General features: G+C 29.7%; 1 long non-coding RNA gene across 2 annotated transcripts; it reads right to left on the bottom strand.

Annotated features, from left to right (window-relative positions):
* Positions 1–216: 216 nt before the first annotated feature.
* On the bottom strand, positions 217–9,629 carry LOC113787097 (uncharacterized). Of its 2 annotated transcripts, none has more exons than XR_012163380.1 (2): positions 7,737–9,629; positions 217–915 (listed from the first exon to the last, which is right to left on the bottom strand). It is a non-coding gene; the product is annotated as an uncharacterized lncRNA (long non-coding RNA). The 2 variants fall into 2 exon arrangements; XR_003473368.2 differs by having other exon boundaries at positions 217–694.
* Between the last annotated feature and the right edge of the window lie 328 nt (positions 9,630–9,957).

The following is a 9,957-nucleotide window of genomic DNA, read 5'->3' as shown; positions in this document are numbered from 1 at the left end:
TTACTAAATTTTTTTGTAGTACATTGTAAAGTTATTTACTCTTCATCATTAACTTTTAATAGAAATGTGGAAGTGAAATTTTATTTACTTGTAAATAATTGAATGCCATTAATTTCAGTCAACCTTTCTTTTGAATTTCACTTAAATATAATTTATTTTATTTTGGAGCATAAATGAATATGGATCTAATAACTGGAATATTAATTTGCAAATAAATGAATAAATAATATTTTAGTAAATTGCATTACATTCTCTTACAAAAAAAAATATATCAAGTCATTTTCTGATGCATCTTCAAATTATTACATAATGAACTACTTCTAAGAAAAAATAATTATAGTTGTTTCTAAAAGAAAACAAATATTTTTAAGTAATTTTTGGATCAAAAATTTGGGGCGTTACAAATAAGATGACTTAGAATATAAGAAAGGATGAGAAAAGTGGATGGTAATCTCCAAATTTTTGTTTTCTCATTTTGTCCAAAGTGACACTATTTATAGAAAAGTAATTTCACTTGAGAAAGATGTACAACTCTTAGTTCTGCCATTCAGATTGTGAAAGGGCATATAGATATAACATTCACATAATGATTCAATGGTTTCAACAATCTGGTGGTTGCCTTGTGCCTTTGTCTCGCGCATGACCCCTGTTGACACCTACAATTTTTCCTTTACGTTTTATTCAACAATTGCACCTTTTCAAAAATAATTTATTCAAAAAGAAAGCACATGTTAGGATTGAACTCTCATTAGAAAAAGTGTGAACAACTTAAATATGAAATCTCGTTACTATCAAAAGAATTATAAAGATGACACATTTGATAAGGTCTTGTGTCATGTACCATTTTGATGAGAATTTAAGAGTCAAGTCCTTTAACTCTTTGTAGCGGTCGCACTTCATCATCACATAGGTAGACTGTATCAGAAATACAACCATAATATGTATTTCAGCAAATTCATGCTATATGTCTATTAAGAGTAAAACTCAACCTTCCAACTTTAAACTTATAGTCCAAGTACTTTTAACCTATGAGATGTATCTATATTTAAGAACTTGCAATCACTCTAATATTGGACTTTTATCATTGAACTCAAGACTTGATGTTACTCAAGTATGAGTTGATTTTTCATTAGTGATGATTAATTAGATATGGGCTTGAATCTCGTCTCCAATGATGTCTTCAACATCATATCCATTGTTAGACCTTTCGTCAAATGATCTGCAACATTCTTTTCAATTCTTACATAGCTATGTCTTAAAAAAATATGTCTAGATTTTCCATTATATACTTGGCTATATGTTTTGGATAGTGTGGATTGATTATCTCAATGTATGGATACCGGTGCCATTGGCTTTGGCCAAATTGGTATCTAATACAACAAATTTCTTAGCCATTCAACCTATTTACTACCTAGGGTCGTCAACTTTGCAACCATGGTGGAGTCGGCAATGCAAGTTTATTCCTTTGATCCCCAAGAAACTACACCTCCACCAAGGTTGAAGATTCATCCACTTGTGGAAGCATAATGATGACTCTTCATCATATGCATATTTTCATTGTTTTTAGTCTTATCTATCTATAACCATTAGTTTATTTAAGGAGTTATTTGATATATTTTGTTGATTTTAGTTATTGGACTTAATGAAATTCTTATGTTCTTATTTCCTTGATTAAGTAAAGATTTTTCGTAGTTTTGCGTTGTTTCCTTGTTTTAATGCAGTGCTGAATTTTGGTGAGAAATCAACATGACCTATGTGGAATATTTCAGCTATATCTACAATTGGAGATGTCTAATTGGAGTCAAACCAAGTGAAAATGAATGCTACGATCCATAGCTACAACATGCAGAAAAAGTCAAACAGGAGAAGTTGTGCACCTGAAGCGCAACAGCTGCGCCAGGGGCGCATTTCCCTCCCTTTTAATCTGCAGAGTCGCGCTTGAAACGCAAATTCCGCGCCTGGGACGCGTGGCACACGTGTGAATGTTTAAAAATGTGTTTTTTCTCACTTTTTAGGGATCTTTTTTACTATTCAGAAGTTGGGAGACTTGTGCCCTAGCATAGAAACTCAAAGACGGTTGTTTCTAACACCATTGAATATTTTCTATCTCTATGATGAGTAACTAAATCCTATTTGTTAGGGATGAGTGTAACAAGATGAAACTCTTACTTTTCTAATTTGATTTCTAGTTATATGAATGAGTTTATTGAATTATTTTTCTCATCTATGTGCTTAATTTTTTTTTATGCTTGATCAGCATTAAAATGTTCTATGATTCGTATTTTGAAACGGAAGTGGACTTTACGAATGCTTGAGATGAAAAATTCATGAATTTGTAGTCACACCAATTAAATTAGTTGCATAGACAATAGTTTAAAAAGAGAATTCTTGTACGGTAATGCTTAATTCTAATCTTAAATCCGCTAAGGAATTATGGGTTACTTTGGAATTAAAAGTTATGTCACTAAGATATTATGGAAAGAATAATAAAGAGAATTCGGTAATAATTCAATAAAGGAATTCAGTAACTATGATCAAATTAGACACCAAGGTTGGATTCGAAGTGAAACTGATCCCTGACCTTTTTCTTATTATAAAGGATCAATTTTATTATTGTTGTTAATTTTAAATATTATTTCAATTAATTTGGGAACTTTTTGTTCAATTTTAGTAATTAAATATAATTTGATAGTAAAACGTAATCCTTTTGTTGGACACTCAGTACTACCGTTTTAATTATTACTTGCAATGATTTAGTACACTTGCCGAAACCCTATCACATGATCCTCAACATAGATTACCCCACAGGCATATATATATCCTTCCAAAACTGAAGGATATCCACTATAGAATAAACTATAGTTAATTGTTCATTTCAAAAAATTTAACTTTGTATTAACAGCCTGCCAATGTTCTTTACTTTGATTGCTAGTATATCAACTTAATCTTCCTACGACATATGCTATATTAGGTCAGGTACAGGTCATGGAATACATCAAGTATTCGATTATCTTTGAATAATCTAGTTGTTCCCCAGGACACCCTTTATGTGGTTGTAAACTAACATTTTGATTAAACGGGATAGAAACAGGTTTGCAATAAAATTGATCAAATTTCTTTAGCACTTTCTCAATATAGTTGGATTGGGATAAACCAATATTTACTTCATCTCTAATGATTTTAATTTCTAATATCACATATTCTTCACCTAAATCTTTCATATCAAAATTTTTTGATAAAAAAGTTTTAGTTTTTTCTACCTCATCTAAATTGGTGCCAAAGATTAACATATCATCTACATATAAACAAATCATAACACCGTTTCCATTATGAAATTTACTATCAATACACTTGTCAGATCCATTTCTTTTGTATAAATTAGAAAAGAAAACTTTATCAAACTTTTGGTGCCATTGCTTGGGTGCTTGTTTTAATCTGTATAAAGATTTAGTCAATTTACACACTTTATGTTCTTGCCCTTTGATAACAAATCCTTAAGATTGTTTCGTATACACCTCTTCATCTAACTCTTCGTTTTTGGAAAGCAATTTTAACATTCGTTTGATGGATTACAAACTTATAGATAGAAGCTAGTTCCAAAAGTACTCTTACGGATACAATTCTTGCAACAAGTGCATAAGTATCAAAGTAATCGATACCTTCTTTTTGTGTAAACTCATTGGCAACAATTCTAGCTTTGAATTTATCAATCGTACCATCAACTTCCATTTTCTTCTTAAAGATCAATTTACAGCCTATTGGTTTCGATCCAGGTGGGAGGTCTACTAATTTCCAAGTTTTATTTCCCATAATTGAGTCCATTTCCTCTTGGATGCCTTCTTTCCAAAAGGTAGAGTCTTGAGACTTTATTGCCTCTTCATATGTGTCTGGATCACTCTCTTAATTATAAAAAATTGGTACATAACTATTAATGGAATCATTTGTACTTTCTACAAGGAACATAAAGAAGTATAGTCCATAACGTTTCTCTTTTCTGGCTCTCTTACCTCTTCTAGGTTCTGAACATGTCAAAATATCATTATTAGATACATTATTATTTAGACTCTATGCACTAGAAAGGAAAATTTCCTTGGGATGTGGAATTGATTTAAATCTATTTTATTGAAAAATTGCATCTCTCGACTCAACCATTGTATTAATAAGATATGAGCCATTAGATTCAATAACCATAAACCTATATGCTTTGCTATTTTCAGCATAGTCCAGAAAACACTTTCAATACCTTTCTCTCTAAATTTCTTTCTTTTTGGTTCAGGAACCTTAATAATTTTTGTATAGCCCCAAACTTTTATATAGTTAATATTGGGTTTTATTTTCTTCCAGAGTTCATATAGGGTTACCTTGTTGCTTTTATAAGGAACTCTGTTTAGCAAAGAACATGAGGTTAGGATGGCTTCACCATAATAACCTTTAGATAAACCAGAATAGGATAGCACGACATTCACTATTTCTTCTAATACTCAATTTTTTCTTTTTGCAATTCCATTTTGTTGTGGGTAATATGGGGCAGTTGTTTGATGCACAATATTAGTGGACTCAAAATACTTAGGATGATAGAACCCCCATCCCATATCACTTCCAAAAGACTTAATAAAAGTTTCATGTTGAACTTCTACTTGTGCTTTAAATATTTTTAATTTGTCTAAAACTTCACTCTTAGAGTGCATTAAATAAACATAACAAAATCTAGAGTAATCATTAATAAAAGTGACAAAATACTTTTTACCACCAATTGTGGGTCATCCATGTAAATCACATACGTCATAGTGAATTAAATCTAATACCTTAGAAAAATTTTCAACTCTTTTAAAAGATTGTCTTGTGATTTTAATTAACATGCAAGTAGTACACGAATTTTAATTTTTGTCAAAATTCGGAATTAAATTTGATTTCATCATGTCATTTAATTTTCTAAAGTTAACATGTCCTAGTCACATATGCCATAAATCATAGACTCAAAGGTAATTATGCCCTACAAACATACCCCCTTTAGAGAGAATAAATTTATTCCCCTCAAATAAACATTTGAAACCAAACTTATTAAGTAAAGGTACATAAATCAAGTTCTTCCTAACTTCAGGAACATAAAATACATGTTTAAGAGTAAGTGTTTTTCCAGAGGTGAATTCAATCTTCACTGTTCCTTTTCCTTTGACTTGGACAGTTGAGGCATTTCCCATGTACATAACACTTCCATCTTCTTCATCAATGGTCTTAAATAGTGCTTTATTTTTGCACACATGGTGGGTAGCACTAGAGTCTATCCACCAAGATTCAACATCTTCAATCATATTGAACTTAGAAATGACAGCAATAAGATTATCTTTTGTTGCACTTGAATTCTTCTCTTTGTTCTTCGTTTTAAAGAACCTGCACTTATTTTTAAAGTGTCCTTGTTTTCCACAATGATAACAACTTCATTTTCTTTTCTTTCGTTGTTCATCATTACCATTGTGTTTTTAGTGAGATATATTTAAATATCAATTTATTTTCTAAAAAGTTTTGCTTGAATTTCCTTTTTCCATTACATGGACCTTTTCATCAGTAAATTCGTTTTTAGTATTCTCTCGTTTACGGTACTCTTCTTCTAAACGAAGGTGATTACGCAATTGCTCAAGAGATATGTCATCTTTTATATGTTTAATAGATTTTTTGAAATCTTTCCACGAAGGTGTAAGTTTGTCTACTATGGAGGATACAATAATGGTTTCATCCATGTGCATCTTATGTTGTATGTAGTTATTAAGAATACGTTCAATCTCATTTGTAAGTCATGAGCTTCCCTGATCATGTTTTTGATTTAATTCCCAAACACACAGTACATATGAAATATTTGATTGATCTAATGATTTGAATTGAGAAATATTTCAGGCAAACAAGCAGACACCATACACTTGGAACAAAAGCTTGCAACTCAAGGAATCAACCAAAGTTGGAGGATATGCTTGAGAAAGATGCAATTATATGTTGTGTAATTAGGTGTCATAATAGTTAGTTTATTGGACTAATCACTATGGTCTCATGCTTAAGTATTTGCCAATGAATATAAATCAATCAACTAATAAGTCAATTGATGAATCAATTGATAAATCGATTGTCTGACTTAGAACCAGAGTTTTCACTACATGAATCAATTGGGCAATCGATTAGTTAAAGATTTTTAGTGAAACCTGAGTTATGGGCTAAATCCAATCAATTGGACAATCGATTGGGACATCAATTGAGCAATCGATTTTGCAAATCACAGAAACAACCGTTTATTGAATCAATCGATTGACAAATCGATTGTGACAAAGTTTTTAAATCAGGAATAAGTTTTGTGATCCAACAAATTGATTGGGACATCAATTGAATTAGATTTCTTAAACTACAAAGTTGTGGCAATCGATTATGCAATCAATTGCAGTTAATCATTTATCAGAACCACTGTGAATAAATCTATTGGCACATTGATTTTGTCAAAATAGCTGAGGTTCTGTAACAAGCACAATCGATTGGAAAATCGATTGACGTAAAAGTCTGAGTCATTGTGATCAGCACAATCGATTGACGAATCGATTGAAGCTAATGTTTAAGTTACAGAAAGGATCCAGCTCATTGCCAAATCGATTATGACTGTGACTATGGAGTCGACTGAGCAATCGATTATTTTGATCTCGTTGTTTGAACAAAACACCTATAATCAATTACTCAACCGATCCTGATACAATCATAGTATCAGTTCTGATTTATGTATTAAAGGAATCGATTGGCAAATCGATTCATGCTTATATGATCAAGATTCAAGAAAAACAAGACATGCGAAAGTCGATTGGGCAATCGATTTAGCTAACTTTAAAACATTATAAAATCGATTGAGCAATCGATTATCCTGGTGTTTTTCTGAATATATATAAGCAGATTCAATCACTTTTAAAAAAATTTCATAACACTTGAACAATTTTTGAAAAACTTTTTGATAACATTTGAATACCTTTGATAAACACTTTGAGAGAAAAGTTTTTACAACACACAAAATATCCATTCGCTAAATACTTTTTGTGTGAGATACTATTGTGATTGAGTCAAAGTCTTGATATTCTTTAATTCTTTGAGAAAGACAATTTTCTGTAATTGAAGGTTTAGAAATCCAGTAAGGAAACTGGTAGTTATCTTTGTTGGAGTGAGATCATCAAGAAGAAGCTTCACCTAGATCTTGTGTGAGTTAGGAGATTAACTACAAGGATTAGGTGGTATAGAAACAAGAGTGAGTGAGTTAGATAGATAGGCTTTGAGGAAGCTGGATAATCTGTAAAAAGTTCTCAATTCATTCTATTGGAAAAGGCTGAAATCTTATTGGATTTCAGGACTGGATGTAGGCTATCAAACTGATAGTTGAACCAGTATAAATCTCGGTGCATTTGTTTCTTATCCCTACTCTTTATTGATATTACATAAATGCGTATTCTTGAATGTATGAATTAATGATTTTATGTCTTGATTAACATTCTGAATTAAGCATCGTTTCTTGTCTCATATATTGATAATATTTGTAATTGTGTCAATCATTGCTCCTGAATATATTCCGCTACCAATCTTTGATAATTTGTCTAATAACTCTCATATCTTTGAACTAACAGAGGTCATTATTACTAACATCTCATGCATTTGTTCTATTAGTGATTTATTATCAATCATTTTGTAATTATTAAATAGAGAAACAAGAAAATTCTTACTTGTAGTGTCTTCTTGCATGTATTTTGACTCTAATTTATCTCATAGTTCCTTTGCAGAAATGCTACTTTGATATATATTGAACAAAGATTCAGACATATCGTTGAGAATATGGCTCATGCATATATAGTCAGCATTGTCTCACTTCTGTCTTTCTTTTGGTTCTGCTAATGTTTCCACTACCTTCTCTAGTGGTCTTGTGGTGTTCAGATTATACATGACCTTCAAAGTTGTAAGGAAGTATTGAGGGCAATTAGGAATCACTGTCAAAAATTGATTCTGATTGCTCTTAGTGGAGACCTGTTTCATTTTTATTTGTGTACAATGGTGGTTGTGAGTGGAATTAAAAGTAAGTTGAGTGAGAATAATTTGTGAGTGGAATTAAAAGTAAGTTGATTGGGAATAATTTGTGAGTGGAAAGTAAAAATAAGTTGAGTGAAAATAACTTTTTGTTAGTGGAATAAAAAGTAAGTTGAATGAAAATAATTATAAGTGGAATTAAAAGTATATCGAGTGGAAATAATTTTGTGAGTAAAAAGTAAAATTAAGTGGGTGTGGAAATAATTTTATGAGTGGGAAATAAAAGTAAGTTGAGTGGAAATAATTTTATGTGAGTGAAAATAAGTTGAATGAGAATAATTTTGTGGCTGGAGTAAATAATAAATTTTTCGTTAGGGACATATAATATTAAGAAAAATTCAATAACAAAACTATATGAAATGCACTCATCAAACTAATATCTATTTGCAAATAAAAAAAATAAAGACTAAACACACATGTTAATCTTCGAAAGTAACAAAAAACAAACAGATAGAATTAACATAAATATAAACAAATTTAAAACAATTAAGGGAAAAGAAATCGTACAAACCGACATATCTTAAAATAGATATTTATATTATTTTAGCCTATAGTGTATGAGATATAAGGGATATAGTGTTTGAGATATCAGAATGAGATATGAGGGAGACACAGTTCTAAACATATAAGAAAAGGAAGAGGAAAATAGTGACCCCAAAAAACATTTTTTTCTTGTTTATTCATACATTGGTAAACTCAAAATAAATATTCAAAAATGAAATGAAAAAACCAGATAGTAACTCAAATGCAAGTGTAAAATAAGACTAGTAAAAACAAAAAGAAATAAACTAGTATCAATTTGCAAATAAATAAAAATACATATTAGACATACATATCTGAAAATAGATATTTAGATATGTAAGTTTAATTTGTATTTAGATATGTAAACTAGTATCAATTTGCAAATAAAAATAATATAAATATTAGACATACATATCTAAAAATAGATATTTAGATATGTAAGAAGAAGAAGTTGTGAGTGAGAGAGAGAGTGATGAAAGTTGTAATTGAGAGGGAGAGTGATGAGAAATGTGAGTGAGAGGGAGTGATTGTGAGGGGGAGAGAAAGTTACGGAAAAAATTATTTTCCTTTGTCTTGAACAAACAAAAATGACAACGGAAAGAAAGAGACACATGGACCCCACATAAATATCATTTCACTTCTACCAAACAATTAAAAATTCTTTTCACTTTTCTCTTACTTTCAGTTCTTTAACATTCTTTCATTTTACTTGTGGATGTGATAAATGCATTGAACAAAAAATGTTTTCGTTTACATACACTTTGGTTTTATTTTATGGGTTTTATTAACATGTGTTTTATATAACTGAAGTAATATATTCTAAAGATTTTAAAATAGTAATTATATTTTTTTTTAAAATGAAATGTATGATTTTTGAAAGAAAAAAAGTACGATTTTCAGTACAAATTTTCTATCTTTAGTATATTTATGTATCCTAAGAATACATGTTAATATTTCTCTTACTTTATTTTGTTTATAAAATAAATATTTGTAATTTATTAATATGTTTAGTATTTATAACTTATTTTTATTTCCAATCAATATTTTTACATTCTTATTCTCTTTATTTATTTTAAATATTTTTATTTATATTTGATTTTAAGAAAACATTTTATTTTATTATATATCCTTTTATTAAAGGATATTTATGTTATTTACAAATACACTTTTCTATTTCTTTTTATTATTTCCTTTATCTCAAACTAAAATAAAATCACATTATATCACTTTTCATTTATCTTCTCTTCTTCTTTGATTTTTCTTTATCTTTTTTTTATATACCAAACAAAATATTGAAATCATAAGTTGTAGTATATTGGTTATTTAAATTTTTTGTGGCAG

Source organism: Cicer arietinum, chromosome 6, assembly GCF_000331145.2.
Source record: "Cicer arietinum cultivar CDC Frontier isolate Library 1 chromosome 6, Cicar.CDCFrontier_v2.0, whole genome shotgun sequence".
Classification (NCBI taxonomy): domain Eukaryota; kingdom Viridiplantae; phylum Streptophyta; class Magnoliopsida; order Fabales; family Fabaceae; genus Cicer; species Cicer arietinum.
Note: the sequence above shows the minus strand (reverse complement) of the source record. Positions and strands in the feature narration are given on the sequence as shown.